Genomic DNA, 19,478 nt, shown 5'->3' on the forward strand with positions numbered 1-19,478 from the left:
AAATGATACCTGTGATCGACAAACTGGAAGAACCTCGCACCTCACCGCTTGTGAAGGTCTATTGTTTAAGCAATGCCAATAATCTTCAAAGAAATGTGCCCTATCATGATCAACATGAGGGCACTAATGAAACCCAACACCTAACTCGCAGTCTTAGCGACACAAAGATACAATTGTTGAGGCAGCGGATCATTTTCTGCCCTCATGTAATGGCTTCCTCTGCATTCTATAGGGTGGGCGAGCAGGTGGCCGAGTAATTAAAGAATATTGCAAGGTGGGCTTATCAATAAATTAAAACGAGGGGGCAGAGTTTCTTTCAATTATTGATATGAAGTCTTATGTATCCTGACTCTTCTTCTGCAGGTGGTTACAGGTCACTGACACCACAGAGGGTGATTGTCAGTGGGGGAGAAGAACAGACATAACCTGTGGCGTCAGAGACATATAGGGGCTTCCTACACTCCTCGCGTTGCTAGAAGAAGTGTGTAAAGAGAGAAGGGAAAAGTGGGAGAGAGTGAGTGGGGAAACGAAGACATAAAAGGGGAGTGGGGTTAAACGTAACCATTTATACTTCCACTTTTTTTAAGTTTTGCTTTGATCCAGTCATGGGTTTGCTGAATATAAGGCAACTGTGATATCAGAACAAGAGGGTTTTTTTTTATTTTTTGCCAGTTTTTAATGTAGTAAATTTATACAAAATGTATAACCGAGGCCTGAATGCTACTAAAGCTGGAAAAAAATACTGTACACTCCATAAAAAAGTCTGTAAAAACAGGGCACAATGTAGGCTACTGTGTTATTATGGAGGAATTTTCCGTGCTGACTTTTCACCGTTGTTTTACACATATTTTGAATAATGTCTTGCATTGAGTTGTTTTTAAAAAGAAAATTAGTCCCTTTTCCGAGTGTATAAGCAAACAGCAGCGTTTATTTTTCTTCTTCCCATGTTTACAGTTTTAGACAGCTTCAGCAGTTGGTCTTTCAATCCACCCATTTATTAAAAATATATAGGGGAGATCAAGACCAGTTGACATTCATGTTGTTGTGTAGTCTTTTAATGTAGAATCATTTTTGATCGTCTACACTCCGAGCTAAAATTCAGATATCATATTTGATTAGTCTCAGGACAAGGATAGCCTATATTTAATAAATGTCAGGTCAGGGCTTTATGAATGCATTTTATTTATAACAATATTTGTTGTCCAAAATAAGAATTATAACATTTGTGTTTTACTTTATACATGTCTGTTGTTTGAAAGGTATGTGTCTATACAGAAATTGACTCACAAAAATAAATAAATCCACCCTAAGAAATGTCCAGGTTATAAGTGTAAAACAGTTTTCAGTCACACCGTGATCTAAAACGAATATCGCACGCCACCTAGTGTCAGGAAATGACACCGCGCAAGCACACTACTGATAAAATATAAAATGTCTCACTATAATGTAAAAATAGAAAGATATATTTATCTTCATGAAAAACTATATTGTTCTCAAACAACAAGGAATCATGAATCAACTTTCTTTTTTTTTTGCAGTGATAATTGACATTTTTGTATTTTTTAAAACGCAAAATAAAAACCACAATATAATTCCATGCTCATCAAAAAGCTTGGCCTCACAGCTTTATAATAATTTATATGACAAAATAATGTAGCCAACATATGGCAGAAACAACAACTCTTTGGAGATGAAACCATTGGTTGAGAATTCTATAAAAGCAGCCTATTGTTTCTGAGATCAATCAAGGTGGAGAAAACAAGAAAACGGGTGTGGGGCTGGAAAACTGTATTGTTCAAAAGGTTGACCTTTCATCCTGAATCAGAGTAGGCCTAACGCAAATTTCATAAAAAACAATGGTATGAAAACAAGGCTGTGAGGGATACACATTCAATTGTTCAACATCTTTTCAAAAAACGTTCAGTAGACAAAAGCTCCATAAAGCTCATTCGAAAGATGCGAGTTGTGAAAATGACATGTGACCTAGGTTCAGAGTGTAGGCCTACCCTATGCCATTGAAAAGAATGGAAGTCTATCCCTCGCAACCTTGTAGTTTCCCAAGGCCAAGGTTGACAATTAACGTATATGAAGGTGGATAGCAAAGTTTGTTATTGGACATGGTGTTTGACGTAGGCATTCCTATTGAAACTGGGGGGGGCATGACAATTGGGGGGCATGACAATTTTTGGTCATTTGTATGTCTTACTCATTGATTCTACCCTGCTTTTTCTCTTTCAAACATTCGCTGAGTAAGCGAAGGGTCCCCTCCCCAACTCAGGCAGAGCTTGACCTACTTGAAATGTGCCGGAGGGCAGCGGAAAAACTGTCCATTGGCTGGCCGTCGCAGCAGGCAGCCTGTGCAGCAGCAGCCAGTGAACGGAGATCTCTGATGCTATAGGGACTGCCGTCACATGTCCCACTCCCAGCCATTAGGCCTAGCTACACAAACTTCCCTGCGTTTATGAGGGTTTTCATACTGGATGCTAATATTCTGTAAAGCTGCTTTGAAATGTGTATTGTGAAAAGCTATAGCCTACACATAAACATGAACGACTCCTGGCCACCCCACTGGCCAGTATAAATTTTAGTAGCATCAGTTATGCATTTCATCCCTAATGCACAGCCAGGCAGGCAAGCTGATCTAGACTTTCGATCGCACACAGTAGCCCGCCCCTCCCCCGCCCCTCCGTACATGCCGCTGTTGCGCGCTCAGACAGCAACAGCTCAGCGCGTGCCCGTTGGTCAACAATTTTAAAAGAAGTTAAGAAAGAAGACGAAGACTACCGGTAAGTAAATAAGTAAAAAATATTCTTTAGTAAAAGAAGACGGGGAATTATGTGTCGTGACTTGCTTTTTAAGTGCCAAATGGTTACTATATGGCGTTATTTTCCTGTCAAATGTCGAGAGCGCATTATTGTAGCGCGAAAGTACATTAATATAATGCGCGAGCGCGAATCTCTCTGCTCGCGCACGAAATATGATGCGCGAGCGCGAATCTCTCTGCTCGCGCGCGGAATATAATGTACCGAGCGCGAATCCCGCGCGCGCGCTCTCAGATACACGCTGCTCTTGTAATAATTTTCTCTGGGCTCGCTCAGAGAATATGCCTGCACTTAAAACCTGTTCAGTGCCATCGCGAATCTCTCCTCTTCGCTTAAAGTAAGCGTGTATGTGCTTGGACTGTGACCCGTGCGTTCGCGCATGCCTAAGTACTCTTCTCTTCCATTTCTTTCTCTTTGCTCTTGGCATAAACGCTGTCAAAACGGCAACAACCAATCATAAATAGGCTTCAACGACTGACCAATGAAAACGCGACATCGTACATGGAATCTTATTGGTTGATATTGAACCGCACATGGAATAAGTTAAATCAAGACGAGCCGAGATGGATCCGCCGAATCGACGAGTTTTATTTGTTTTAATGTTAAATATGTCAAATGTATCTTAGAAATGTCTGGGAAGAGGGCGATTGGATTATTTTACATATAAATGAATGACCTAGACTGTCTATCTGCACAATATGTTTTTGTAAAAATTGGTACTCCAGACTCTAAAGTTAGGCTATCTGAAAGGAAATGTTACAGGGCTGGATTTCCCGAAACCTTCTTTAAATTATACCTTAAACTAAAGCTATATCTAACGTTAATACGTGTTTCCCGAAACGTTCTTATTTAAGTATAACTTTATAACATTTTACTAACATTCGTTAGTAAGGTTGGTCGACCACTCTTAGCTATAGGATACCTTATCACTGTGATAGGCTATATACGAATATAATTCTGAAGCTGTAGGCTAACACACCCAGTGTTCAATTAGGATTATGGCAAAGAATAAATTATGCAAAGATTCACTGCTAAATTCAAATGTGAACCAGAGACAAAGGCGCTCAACTCTTGTCATATTTCATACACATATCTATTTTTTTCTATTCTACTAGTAGTAGCTACGTGGTGGTGGGGTACTTACGTGTTACTTACATTCTTATATGTATAAATATATTCCTTTGTGTTCAACAGATCAAATAGGAATTCATACTGGTTTGAAACTACTTGAGTAGGAGCTAAATTATGACTTTAATAATTTTAATTTTGGGTTTAATTTTAATTTTTCCCTTTAAGCAACAATAAGGTATAGTTCGGGGAACACGTCTAGAAAAGGTATCTTCAAATACCTTTAGAGTCTTATCTTAGATTCCCCCCAAATATTTGTTCAGATTTTAATTTAGCAGTTGATCTCGCTACGTACTTAATGGTTAATAACTGGTGTGATTGCACGAGACAATGTGTTAATTATCAGACGTAAAATATTATTTTTGCCTTTTGGAATCGGCTTTCAAATCTATTTGGCTCAAAAATCTCACTTTCAATGGGCATGGCACCTGTAGTGTGAACAATGTGGTTGACAGTCTAGGTCATTTATATGTAAAATAATCCAATCGCCCTCTTCCCAGACATTTCTAAGATACATTTGACATATTTAACATTAAAACAAATAAAACTCGTCGATTCGGCGGATCCATCTCGGCTCGTCTTGATTTAACTTATTCCATGTGCGGTTCAATATCAACCAATAAGATTCCATGTACGATGTCGCGTTTTCATTGGTCAGTCGTTGAAGCCTATTTATGATTGGTTGTTGCCGTTTTGACAGCGTTTATGCCAAGAGCAAAGAGAAAGAAATTGAAGAGAAGAGTACTTAGGCATGCGCGAACGCACGGGTCACAGTCCAAGCACATACACGCTTACTTTAAGCGAAGAGGAGAGATTCGCGATGCCACTGAACAGGTTTTAAGTGCAGGCATATTCTCTGAGCGAGCCCAGAGAAAATTCTTACAAGAGCAGCGTGTATCTGAGAGCGCGCGCGCGGGATTCGCGCTCGGTACATTATATTTCGTATGCGAGCAGAGAGATTCGCGCTCGCGCATTATATTAATGTACTTTCGCGCTACAATAATGCGCTCTCGACATTTGACAGGAAAATAACGCCATACCTATACTGTTACAACAGCTTTTTGATGCGTCTTTGACATGTTTTGACAAGAGTTGCCTAGCTAACGTCGTTAGCTGGTGCATGTATATGTGTAACAGAGTTTAAATAATGCTGTTAAATTCATGCATTAATTGGGAAAACTCGACATTGGCTGTTGCATCACTCGCATTTGTGTGCGTGATATTGCGGGCGGAGCTACGTCACCACCAGCAGAGTCTCACATCTCTCGCTGCTGGTAAGTCGCATCAATAAGAGGTGCGTCATAATAACAGAGTTTAGATTGTTTTCAAGTGCAAGGTTGGACTTTATAAACTACACACAAGTTTACTTCATGTGTCTGTTAGTTCCTAGTTTTGTCAGTCGAGTCATATGTGTTATTTGCAATGATGAAATGGAGTGTCTGTATTATTAACCTGCTTGTGAACTGTTTATTTCATTTAAGAAATTCATGCAACGTGATGCACTGTCCGTTAAATATCACACAATAAACCAAAGTATATCAGTAGGAGTTTCCTTAAGTCTTTCTGATAGTTTTCTTCAGGCCGGTTTATCCCATACGGAAATGTAATATATGTACATACATGTACATAGCCTAGGTATATGAAATATATGCCCATATATAAAACCTATTAGAAAATGGAACAATTGACATATAAAACCAGCCCATATATTTGATGTATGTATAATAGTGTTTTTTTACATACATGTCACATATATAATTATCAGTTTTCAAATAGAATTTGTGTAGTATTTGTTTTGTTTTTATGAGCTGGTCAAGAAGAGGTAAAATAATAATAAATAATACATTTTATTTATAAAAGATTCGAAAATGAGATAGAAATTGAAATTAAATGTGGATAATGAGATAGAAATTGAAATGAAATGTGGATATGTAGACTTGATCTGTAGACTTGAAATAAATAGTTAAATAGTTTGGCATATATAAATTAAACATATTGGTGACATATATGGTCAAAACATACAGTATTATATAAATAATAATCATATACATCATATTAATATATGTCAATATACTCATTTAATATGGCAAATTTATATATGTTATATATATATATATGTATATATGTTAAAAACCTATATCAACATATATGTAGAGATATGTATATATGTGATAGCAATATATTGTCTTATATTTAACATATATGACGGCGTCACTAGCGATATAGGGATATGTCATATATTACATTTCCGTATGGGAATTACTACAACAGTAGAATACAATTCTGAAATGATGGTTTATAGTTTTGGTGTGCCACCCCAAGATTTTAAGTGGCCCCATCTGGCCACCCCTATGAAAAATTTCTGGAGGCGCCACTGCTAGGAAATATAAGCTGACTACGCCACCTCCTTATTTAAGGCAGGAGGAGCCCTCTAGGGGTCACAATACTGATTTTGGACAACAAATGTAGCTTGTAAAATGATAACAATTTTATTGTTCCAATAAAACCATCAAATGTTAAAACGTGTCAATAATAACATTCACAGAAGTTGGAATTAGCTCTCCTCAAGACTGCAAGAGGGTCAGGCCTGCCCTTTGTGGACCTCCTATCACCTGTAAGAGACAGAAGAAAACAGAAGAAACCCCACAGCATACACCGCAAATAAGTAGTAACCTTTAAGTCACTATTTCAGTGCCAACCTCCAGTACACACCACACAGCAGTGTCACACCACCCAAATCACCTACACCGAAGGAGGTTTAGTGCAGATGCAGGCCCGGCCCTGTACAAAGTCTCTGAGCACTGGAACACACAAAAAGAGGAGAGCAGTACCAAAGTAACAAAGCAAATAACAAACAACATTTACGATCAAAGTCAGTATCAAATAACAATAAAGCACAATATAAATCTAAAATATACAAGAAACAGTGGCTGGTCTGCCCTTTAGAGAAAGTACACTGCAGCACAGTTACCCAATCTCAGCTCTCAATCCCCCAACATGATTGATAAAAGGTACGTTATTCAGCATTCCAACACGGCCGTCAGCCCATTGAAAGTACAGCAGCAATAAATGTTTGTCTGCCTCGCTTCCCAGACAGAGAATACACCCTCTTAAATAATCAGCCTATATGAAAGGGTACAGCGACTGCACGTTGAGCACAACAAACACACACCGGAACTGCAGAAAAACAACCACCTGTTGCTGTTGGAACCCTTTATGCGGTCTTAATGATAACCTGCACCTGAAACTGATTGCTGGCCAGTCTCCTCCCACATAATAATAAAAAATGCATTATATTTATATTTGAGTTGTTATTTTAAAATCTATTAACATGTATCTACTGTATTGTATTATATTTATCTAAATTAATTGTTATTGAATCAAGATCGGAATCAAATCACAAGAATTGAATTGAAATCGTGAAATTTGTAAATCAAGCAATAATAAAAAAAACATTGGCCCCAGTCATTGTACCATGTTGAGACATGTTGTCTCTAAAATGGAACTTAATAAAATTCTGTTTAGTAAACCAAATGTTTTGGCAATCACAATACACTTATTGTGATGCAATTTTACAAGATTACATCCCTCCCAAAACTCAAAAGTTGGCAGCCCTGTAACACGGAGCAGTTCGCAATGTCAAATCCACCTCCTGCTGAGCTGTCGCACATCATCTCAACCTTAAGGCCATGTGTCTGTCCACCAAAGCATTTTTAGCCAGCTGAAAAAAAAAAAAGTGGGCACTTGAGAGCGTAAAAGTTTTTTAATAGGCTATAATGTAAAGTATTTGCGCTGGCTGTTTTAAATTATTTTGTTCCATTATTGTGCTTTGTTGTCATCTGTTGATGTTGTACTGCTTGTACAACTGCTTGATTCAATTCTTGCTGCAATTCTCCTTGAATGTGGCGGTTGGTTGGTCATGGTCAGTGTGGTATTTGTTCCACCTCTCCTCCACTTTTATTGGACAGTTGGGTAACAGTGATGTGCGCTGTATTTTACCCATGGTTTTACCCATATAGTCCATGTGATATGTGCAAAATTTGAGGTGATATGTTCACTTTTTCATAAAGCATGAAACTTGGTATACTCTTGTACAGTTTCCCGCGGGAATCCCACAGGATGGGAAACAAAATCACTATTAATCATGGGATTGGGATGGGATCATGGGACAGGAAAAAATTTCATCGGAGGTGGGCGGGACCGGAAATCATAATAACACTGATACCCAACTTTATAGACAAATATACAGTTACAGTTTTTTTCAATCGCTAACAAGCGCTTAACCATACTTCAGATACTTTTTCTAAACTCTTAACACAGACTCACACCTACAAAACACAATTGGCCAAATGGATAATTTTCTTCTCAAAAACACATTTTGTTATATACTAACTCTTCATTTCAAAATAGAACACATCTTTCTCTGCACAAACTAACTTTACCAAAACACTGGAAATCTGACTCAAAATGAAATTATTCTGTCAAAGAATAACACTTGTTTTCACTTCACAAGGTACATGCAGTCAATCAAAGTACACCAGGTTTCAGAAGACTGGCTATTCTTGACATTACAAAAACTGCATAGACTTTTATGTTTCTTGGTTGGGAACTGTATGTCCACATGTAGTAATGTTCACATTCAAAAGCATTCCAGTAAAAGCAAATCCTTTACTGTTTACTACAGGAGGTACAGTAGAAACACGGTTTGATAGAACAGAAAAAGTTTTACAGTATTGCTTACAGTGAACAAAATATCCATGAAACACACAAGAGCATTCTGAACCAAAAAACAACAACAACTTTTTTTAGTATACTTTTTTTTTTTTGTACTAAAAAAGCACAAAATTACTGTATCTAATCTCTGCGATCTTCAGGGTTAGGCCACATGTTTTCATCAACATCACATCTGATATTATCCAAGGCGATGCAATCATGAACTGTGATGTCCCTGCAGTCAGCATCCATGGCTTCAAGGAGGGACATCTGGTCATGTGGCTGATGGTCATAAACCGTCCACCTCCATGCAGAAAATAACTCCTCTATGGGGTTGAGGAAAGGTGAATACGGTGGAAGGAAGAGACTTACCAGTCTTGGGTGGACTTCAAAGCATGTTGTTATTGCTTGAGAATGATGGAAAGCCACATTGTCCCAGGTAATGACAAAGGTCCTCATGTTTTCATGAGAACCGGGCGCTGCTCTGGAACCAGGCGCTGGTGGAGATCATTGAGAAAGGCAAGGATGCGCTCGGTATTATAGGGTCCACTGGCTCACTGCATCTCTCACTGGGCCTGCTCTTCTCCCTTCTCCTCCTTTTACTGTATAAGTGTCAATGTAATAGAAAAAAATAACCCCTGCCACTCTAAGCCAGTCTGGAATCAGCTGTGGTTGGCCCAATTTACCCAACATAAATCAGCTCTGTGTCAATTATTCAATTGTTTCTTTATTATCAGCTGAGATATATTGTTTTTGAACTGATCATTGCAGAATCAGAGGTTTTTTTTTATACTGTATCTAAGGTTTGGAATATTGTTTTTGCTATTGTGGGATGTTGTGTGTTAACATTCGTAAATACTACAAAAACAATCCATAGTTTTGTTGGGAGGTATAGCTTGTCTGTTAAGAAAATGTAAGCATTATGGAAATGTGTTCACTGACTGCATATTGTTTGAAAACGACATGAAATGTGTGAATGGTATGGCCACAAAAGACCGATGCTGTGCTAATAGTGTTTAGAGTTTTGGCTGGCTGGACAAACGCTTGTTAGCGACTGAAAAAAACTGTAATATAGACAAATATAGTTAATATAAATAAACTATATATTTTAATTATGATCTCAATTCTAGTTGCCCCTTACCTTTATGCTTTCCTGTTTGCTGTATGATGTGCTCCACCCATAACAGTTGGTGGCGGTATGCACCAAGTTAATATGCCAATGCCAACCACCAATAATAGGAGAAGATGGTGGCTTCCCCGTGCTCTTTATAGCTGCAAAAATCATAATCAAAATGGAGTCAGACTGACATGAATATTGTCTGACTCCATTTCCACTCCATAATGTGTGTGTGTCTGTGTGTGGATTTTTATTCAACTAGGTTGGCATGCTGTGATCTACTACTGTATTTCTTACTGTAACTGACAGAATCCGGGAGTGGGAGGGAATGGGGGTCATTCTTCTGGCCAGGTTTTTCGTGAGATTGGGATGGGACGGGATTTTTTTTTTTGGGGAGTTGGACGGGAGAGGTTTGAAAATCCACTCCCGTGTCACCCTCTAATCATCTAATCATCCATCTGACCCGCAACAGGAAAAGGAAGAGAGTCACACTACCAGAGAGATGACGAGTAATATGAATTTTACTGACCATAAAGAGTTAGCGTCAGGGGCAGACAAGGCCAAAATAACAAACAAAACAATCTTCTTTTTAGAACCTAAATGACCTTTAACAAAAGAAAATAAATGAAAATACAGTTTAACTTACCTAACTCCTAATCAATCAGGCGTCCAAATCAATCAGGAAATAGTCAGATATAGAAGAAAACCAGAAGTAGGATTACATTCAACAAACACTTACTCAGTTTCACTAAACACTAATAATCTCTCTGGCACGACACTCTACTCAATTAAATAATGGCGAAACAAACAAAGCTGAAGAGAAGCGAAATTAAATGGTATGACCGCGAAGCACAAAGGCATAAAGCACAAAGTCAGCGAGGCTGAAAGGCCACCATGGTGTTTTAGAGATCATTAGAGACTTATGTATATGGACAAGCACTTGAGGTGGCACCAAATATGCCATCTCCAATAGACGGGTTGGATGGACCCAAGCGATTGGAGACCATTGTGGTCAACTCTTCCACAGGCAAGCCAGTCCATCCTTGAACTCTTAAGTTGTGGCTGCAAGAAAGGCTGCCGGGGGAATTGCAAATGCAAAAAAAAAGACACTTAAAGTGCAGCGAAAAGAGGAGGCGTGTTCCGGCGCAAAAGTTCCCTGGTGCTATTTTGCAGTTTTAGAAAACAATTCCACCACTGACCAGGAAAAACCTAGTCTAAAGACAGTGACGCGTTGCGCGTTAGTCATATGGTATTTTAAGGGCGCATGCTTGGCCATTATGTAGCGTGTGAACAACGCGCATACACTTTGATTCTCTAATCTAAACAGACGCAGCAGTTTTAATTTTTGCAAATCATACATTATTACAAGGAAACATATTATCTATATATTATTATATTATAAGGGAAATCATTGTTGTGTCCATGAAGATGTGAAAAAAATAGGCATAAATCTAGCTTACACATTTACCCAAATTATTATATGCCTGTTTAACCGAAGCTAATTTGGGTTGGTTTCTCCCATCGTCATACAATGTCCCTTCTCTGTCTTTTAGGGCCCTGACGAGAACGTCGGTCTCCTCGGCTGTGAACCGCTCCTGGCGTGCGCTGGCAAATCCGCCGTTATAATAGCAATCCTCCATGGAACAAGCGCGCCTCCTCTTAAAGGGAATGTGAGATGACGCTCTGATTGGTTTATTGTATGTTACTTCCAAACCACACCACACTATGAATAATGAAGCTACTTCAGACCAACCTATTTTAGATTTGTGTCGGGCGCAATAGTCATTTATCCCGCCGGTATAATAGCAACAGCGCCCGGGATCCGCCCACAAAGTTACTTGCGTTTTGCGTTTGATACTTGCATTTCAGATCGTTAAAATAGGGCCCATGGGTAGACATCACATTTCCATGGTATCATGTTTGGTTCAGAAGATATAATACAAAATACATAATTCAGTTATGGCGGAAAGCAAAATGGCCACTACGAGGCGTTTTTGCAATGGCTCCACTTCTGAAAATGTTCATGGCCGCAAACTGTAGACATGTGTACCAAGTTTCATGCTTTTATGAAAATGTGAACATAATTTTCACATACCACCTGGACACTATTAAAGCTATGAGCACACTGTACGATTTTGGCCACGATTTGGCTGTCTGAGACAAATTTAGCAAATCCTAAAAGATTGTCTTTGATTGTCTCATTAGTTTGACATGCTCACCGACAGCCTATTAATGACCGTTAAGCCGGGTGCACACTGTGCGGTATTGGCCACGATTTGGCATTCTGAGACAAATTTATATTAAATTTATGAACTAACAGTAAAGACAGGATCAATCACTTCTTTCCAGACAAGACTTTCAACGGGTTACTCACGGGTTGTTTAAGGGTGCATTTACACCAGGAAAGTCCGCTACCACTTGCTTTGGTCCGGACCAAATACAATGTTGATTTATTTATTTTTTTGGTACGGTTCACTTTCACACTGCCCTTTTTGCAAGTGAACCAAAATGTGTCAACAAAACCACATGTGTGCTAAAGTCATCCAATCATTGGACAGACAATCTCAAGCAGGGAAAAGGAGGAAGTACAAAAACAGGCAATTTATTGAGATCTTCCGTAGTGCAATTTTTATTCTTTTACTGATTTGGTGTTATCAGCTACTAACGCAATATGAAGAAACTTATGAGCATCATATGATACAATGTCATCTATACGATGTAGTAATTAAGATTTTGCGAAGACGATGTGCTGTAAGACGGTTCTGGCGGAGAAAGCATGCCTTTTCACTGATAAAGTTCTAACATTATTCAAAACAAGTAAACAGTCAGTAATAAAATAAGAACAAATACACAAATTACAAGCAGAGATGAATATGAAATATCAAAGTTACAAAGTATAATTCCGGTACAGAAATGAATAATTAAGCCTAAATGTAAAATGTAGAAATAAATATATAGTTTAAAGGTGCTGTATGGAGTTTTTCTACTAAAATAAATCCATTTTTTATTACCTTCGTGTGAAGGGGTTGTAATCTCACAATAAAATTATCCACTTGGCGGGTTTTGCTATTACCTCTGAAAGCAAGTATTCCTATTTCTATGTGATGCTCCGGGTCGGATTTGCCGCGAAATCCAGTGACGTGACTGAGACCTGCATGCGCGCTCCCGAGCGTCTCGCCTCTCGCCTCGTCTACTGACTTTGCACTCAACAGCGACGACACTGCAACTTTATGACATGGAGTCTGCTAATACTAGGAAATGACTAGCACAACACAGACTCCAACACAAACTCCACATAATAATAAAAAACAAAAGAAAGCATGCGCACGAGCACTCGCTTGTAAACGTATTGGTTGCAATCTGAAACATCAGATGCCGCTGAAAACTCCATACAGCACCTTTAAGACGAGTCCGTCTTAAGGAAAAGCAAAAGAGGAATCAATTCGGTGTTCGAGTGCTATAACGCGCCTCTCTCTGCGTGCGGTTGCGGTCACGGATAATGCGCGAGTCCCGATTTTCTCCCCTTCTTCTGTGTTTAAACTTGTTTGAATGTGTAAATTGGCAAGACAAAACCCAACCAAATGATAACTTTTAGTCTATGATGGTTAATTTTTGTAGTTAATCTGCGAATCACATGTGTGCCGAACAGTGGGGCAGCTGGTCTGTATCACAGATCAACTGCGATCCGTTGCACTGAACTAATGTATAGGCATTTTATCACCCCAAATTACATAGTAAAAATCTGACCCTGTCAAAAAAAGGTTCAGTGCTTTCTGTAATTGGGTCGGTTCATGTTCACACCGTAAACAAACCGTACCAGAGTTCGTTTGGAACCGTAACGAGACCACCTCTTCAGCTGGGTCTCCGTTCGGTTGTTTGGTCCGCACCCGAGTGCGATTGCTGTATTCACACCTGCCCAAAAGATCCACACCAAGGGGGGAAATTAACTTGAGTTCGATTCAATCGAACCAAACAAGGCAGGTGTGAATACACCCTAACACAAAGTATGACATAGAAAGACAATCAGGGATAGATAATGAACCAGCACAGGACAGCAAACACAAGGGGATTAAATAGGGAGAAACTAATAATGACAACAGGTGACACAGATGAAACAATAATGACTAAAGAGGAGAACAAGGGGGCAGGGTTGAGTAACGAGACACCACAAGCACATGGCCTTGCACACAAAACATCTAGCCTCAAGACTAGAGAAAATCAAGGACAAGGCAGAATCATGACAAATACTCTGGACTAATTTTCTTGTGTGCATCCGTTTTTAACGCGTCTTGACTGTCGTACAGTCTGACATTAATGACAACTGAGATCTTACAGTGTGACATGGCTGACAGCGATGATCATGTTTGTACAGTCTGACCAGCAACAATCGTAAAGGACTATAATAAATCGCACAGTGTGCGCCCGGCTTTAGTTGAACATTCTTCAACTCTCGATGACCGGTAAACAGAGCTCAGCGCTTCAGTGCGAAATAGGGGGAAGGTCTCCAATCCATCCCATTCTGGATCTGGCCAGAGAATGTCTAATAAGGGGAGAAGGTTCACTCTCGCTACACTTCCGGCTTCTGACTGGTTGCAGTTCCACTCTGATTCCATATGAGGGCGCTCACAGGACGAGTGCAGAATGAATGGAGGTCTATGGAGCTATACCCCTCAAAATCCACTTTTCTCAAGATATAATTTGTCTAGTAATTTGAATGTTGTATTCGAAAGGAGATGCAAAGAAATTGCATATTGCTGGGTGTTAGATTTTTTAGAGTCACTTATTTGCTTTAAAAAGTCTTTCAAAATGTCAATGACGTCATACACATCGTACGACCAGAGATACTGCTTTACGGCAATCCTTCAGTCACTGTGGTGCTTTCGCGCTCTGCACTTTATTTTCTCTCGAGGCATCGCCAGCACAGCTGACACAGGTAAACACACGTGCTAGAAGAGTTTCTGCTAGAATACATTCTGTTCCCGCTTCGGATGCCATGATGCCATCAAGCGGTATCTCTGGTCGTAACCAGTCCTTCACTGACCAATCAGCGTTCATTAGCAGAATGTTAGCGTGTTATGGGCAACAACAACTCAACCTGTAAGAAATCGAAAGGACATAAGTACTCGTTCATTCAATTTTCGACCTATAACCCATGTTGAACTTGCAAAACCTACAATCAAATCTGAGATTTCTCAACGGCAATCGGCTGAAAGGGACAAATTTAGCCGTCTAGCCCCATAGACTCCCATTCATTTTGCACTCTGGGGTGATCGCCCCCAGTGGAACTCTGGTGGAACTACAACCAAAATTCAGTACAATAGGACTTAATAGGGAGTGAACAGGCTCTCCGTAGACGGGCTCTGATCTGGCTCTTTTCTCTCAGTCCCATTCTGGATTTGCGGAACCTCAACAAATGCCTCAGAATGTAAACTACAAGTTCAAAGTTCTGTGTCAATTTATTAATCCCAAAGACTGGTGAACGTCAGTCGATCTGAAAGTCCTTGTGTCTCATTTGGGGAGCTTAGGCTTCAAGATAAACGTGACAAAAAGATTATCTGCAAGAGATAATCTACCTTGGTCTCAGACAAATTTCAGTCCTCTATCAAGCATTTATATCAGAGGAGTGCATCTGTCATGATTCCTGTCTTGTGTTCCCCTTGTCTTGTGTGGACTTTTGTTATTTCCTGTTCTGTCCCATGTTTCGTAGTCCTTTATAGTTTTTCTTGTTTATTAGTCTCCCCAGGTGTTTCTAATTAGCCACGCCCTCTAAACTAGAACTGTTATCCAGTTTAGCTTGTTTGCCTCTGTATTTAAACCCTGTGTCTTGTGTCAGTGTTTGTGGGTTCTTGTTTTTGTAATGTTGTTTGTTCTGTTCCGGAGTTCTGTTCCCGAGTTTAAGTCTGTCTATTTTTGATGTAACATTATGTTAATGATTCTTTAATAGCATTACTTGGTTCCCTTCAACAGGTATCTTAGAGGATTCAAAAAGAGGGAAAGACTGGTGTACAAAAATAGTATTTCAGTTTATTATCACCACTAATGTGGTTAAAATATTGAAGGTTGACAAATAATACTGTCCAGAGGCACACAAATGGCCAACAGCAAGGCCTCGCTATCACACAGAAACACAGTGCATTAAATACCTCAATCTCAGTTAGCACCCCCAATAGGAAAACTCTGTACACAGCAAGCTCAAAAACACGTGTGAAACCACACCACATCTAAGCTAGAGACTGGCTTAGGGCAAGTGCTGCACAATGTTACAATAATGCTTGTCAGACCCTTCAAAGAAAAAGGCAAAAAGAAAAGAACAAAAATAAAACAAATAAACAAAATATACAATAAACCTTGGAGGTACAGTATAATTGATACAATTACAATAGGGGGGGAAAAGCGGCAATTACACCCAGAAGCACTCCGTTTCTGTAACACAACACAAACATACCATAAGCAAGCACACATAGCATAAAATCAACTGTACAAGTTTCTTTCTATTTATGTTGTCCTTCCTTGAGTTACAAAATAGTATTTCACACGGAATAATATCACACCAAATAAATATATAAAATCTATTTTTACCCACAGCAATAATTCAACACGTTTAAGCAGGGAAACCACAAACCAATCGCACAGTATATCCCACGTTTATGAGTTAAATCATTATATAATTACATTAATGAATTACCTTGCACTAAGGATGCCCGCTCTTAGTTGTATTAACTACTAGTGCTCTGCTCGGCTACTAATCTTCCCGTTTGAGACCAAGGAGGCTGATAATGAGGAGGATAGCTCCGTTAAAGTGCATCTTCGATTAACGAGCTTTCTAAATTGCATGCAACAGTCAACAACAGATGCTTACCGTCCCCGTTTACAGCTACAAACAGCAATACGTCGCCAGTGTGACGAAAGAAGAATGAGAGTTCTGATTCCAGTGTGACAAGCGTTTACCAACTCGCACTTGATGCACGCTAACCAGGCCAACTAAAAACAATCCATCAACTCTGCACGCAGCTTTTAACCACTTCCTAGATCCAACCACGCCCTATAGGACCCGAGTGGGAAACTAAGCAAAGGAGGTTAGCCTGCAACAGACTCCCTCTGGAGGAAGGGAGTAGGTATAGATAGCCTACATAGGTGTCTAGATCCTAACAAAACCACTTCATCCGGTCACATTGAGTTTATTTATTAAAGCTGTTGCACGTAGATCCTGCTTTCTCCTTTGATTTAGCCTGCTTCATTACAGACAACAAGGAACAAAACCCACACCGTGACATAGCCCCTCCCCTATGGGCGGCTCCTGACACCCATAAGGGACAAAAAACAAAGACAAAAAACAAAACCCACAAACACTGACACAAGACACAGGGTTTAAATACAGAGGCAAACAAGCTAAACTAGATAACAAGGGGGCGTGGCTAATTAGAAACACCTGGGGAGACTAATAAACAAGAAAAACTACAAAGGACTACGAAACATGGGACAGAACAGGAAATAACAAAAGTCCACACAAGACAAGGGGAACACAAGACAGGAATCATGACAGCATCAGTTCAATTCAGACTGATTTCAGTCCTCTATAAAGCATTTATATCAGAGGAGTGGAAACAATCCCATTCATTGTGTTTATGTCTTCTGGGGCTGATGGCCACATTAATTCCAATTGGACTGTTGTGTGAATAAGAGAGTTTCAGCACTGTGGGTAGCGACGCAGCGCTTGTGTCCAAAATGCCACATCTACCGCAGAAAGATAGTGACATCACTCTGCATGGATGCTTTTCCGTCAGTGGAGAGACCTGTCTTTTCTCGAGTCAGCGACTCTGCGGGGGCAGTTTCTCTGAGAAAGTTGGTAACAACAGATGCATCACTCACAGGTTGGTGTGCAGTGGGCGAGGGCAGGATAGCAAAAGGTTATGCTTTGAAAAGAAAAGAAAAAGGCTTGTATTTACAACATTACTGAGTAGGTTGACATGCCTGCTTTGGACAGCATATCTGCAGAACGGGAGTTGTTTGTATCCCATCGAGATACCGAGCAAATGTTTGAAAGAGAACATTAGGTTACTTGCATAACACCGAACATGACCATCGCACTGTTGCGATTGAGAGTCCCCTTGACTTCCCACAACTGCTCAGCGGCCTCTTCCGCCTTCTCTGCCCTCGATGAGGCTGTGGCCAAAGGGTACACTGGCGTTCCCCCCGTGGAGTGTTCTGTGGCAACACAACTGTGTCCCCACAGCGCCTTCACCTGGCGTGGCGACCCTAAGCACCCCTCCAAAGAAACCTATAGAGCTGTGGGGCAGGCCACCTCACTGCATGCTATGGCCATCATTCAGGTCTACCAGGCCAGGCTCCTCACTGACATGCACAAGGGTAGGGCTGATCCAGGGCTCTTGGAAGAGCTGTGTGCCGCCACGGACCTAGCTCTACGAGCGACGAAGGTGACCGCACGCTCCCTGGGTCAGGTGATGTCCACATGATGTCCAGGAAAGACACCTCCTGCTTAACCTGGTTGATATGCGCAAGGCTGAGCGAACCCGCTTCCTCAACTCCCCCATATCCCAGGCTGGCCTCTTTGGTGGTGCGGTCGAGGACTCTGCCCAACAGTTCTCGGCAGCCCAGAAGCAGACTGAGGCGATTAAACATGTTCTGACCCCGCGTCCAGCTGCTGCCACCCAACCGCCGGCTCAGACGCCTCAGTCCGCTCGCCGCCAAGGGCGCCCACCTGCGACTTTTGCCCCTCCCGCCCGGCCCCAGCAGCAGCCTTTTCCAGGGCCGCGCCGTGGAGGTAGTCACAGGAAGGTGCCCCAGCCTGTACCAGCCCCACAGTCTGCCGGACGTCAGGCGAACGTTCCCGTTACGGGCAGCTCAGAGATGGGTTGCAGTTATTTTCAGGAAGTGGTTGCAGGGCCACTCCTTCCCCCGGTGGAGGGCCGGGGGAGAACCTCTTCTTCCAAAGAACTGACCTTCCCATCTCTGAGGGCGCGGACGGTAGTGTGCACTGCTTACGAGCCTCTCATCCCCCTCTGTCACCAGAACCCTGTCAGAGCAGGCCCCAGTGGAACGCACATCCTTCCCTGGTCTCCTCTGTCAGGACGCGGCTAATGACCGTGCCCCCACACCGGGACGCTATACCTCCCACGTCCGGGCCGGTCATTCCGCCTCGCTGCCCCATCGTGGGTTCACGTGACCCAGCTGGTTCAGTTTTTGAAGCTTTACAATCTGTCCCGCTGGCTCACGAGAACCATCAGGCTCGGCTACGTGATTCAGTTCGCACAGTCTCCTCCCCGTTTTACGGGGGAATCCGCTATACCGCGGTGGTTGGCTATGCCCCTGTCATGCGTGCGGAGGTCACCATCCGGGTACGATCGAGACCGCGCCTCCAGCCGAAATGAAGTCCGGCCTCTACTGCCCCTACTTCATTGTACCCAAGAAGAGCGGTGGGTTACGGCCAATCCTGGACATGCGCATCTTGTACCGTACCCTTCTCAGGCTTCCGTTCAATATGTTGACAGTCTAACGCATTTTTTTATGTGTTCGTCCATTGGATTGGTTTGCAGCGATTGACCTGAAGGACGTGTACTTTCATGTCTCCATTCTTCCTCGACACAGACCGTTTCTTTGGTTTGCTCTCGAGGCCCAGGCATACCAGTACACGGTTCTCCCATTCGGGTTAGCCCTGTCTTCTTGCGTCTTCCGAAAGT

This window comes from Phoxinus phoxinus (assembly GCF_949152265.1).
Source record: "Phoxinus phoxinus genome assembly, chromosome: 3".
NCBI classification, from domain to species: domain Eukaryota; kingdom Metazoa; phylum Chordata; class Actinopteri; order Cypriniformes; family Leuciscidae; genus Phoxinus; species Phoxinus phoxinus.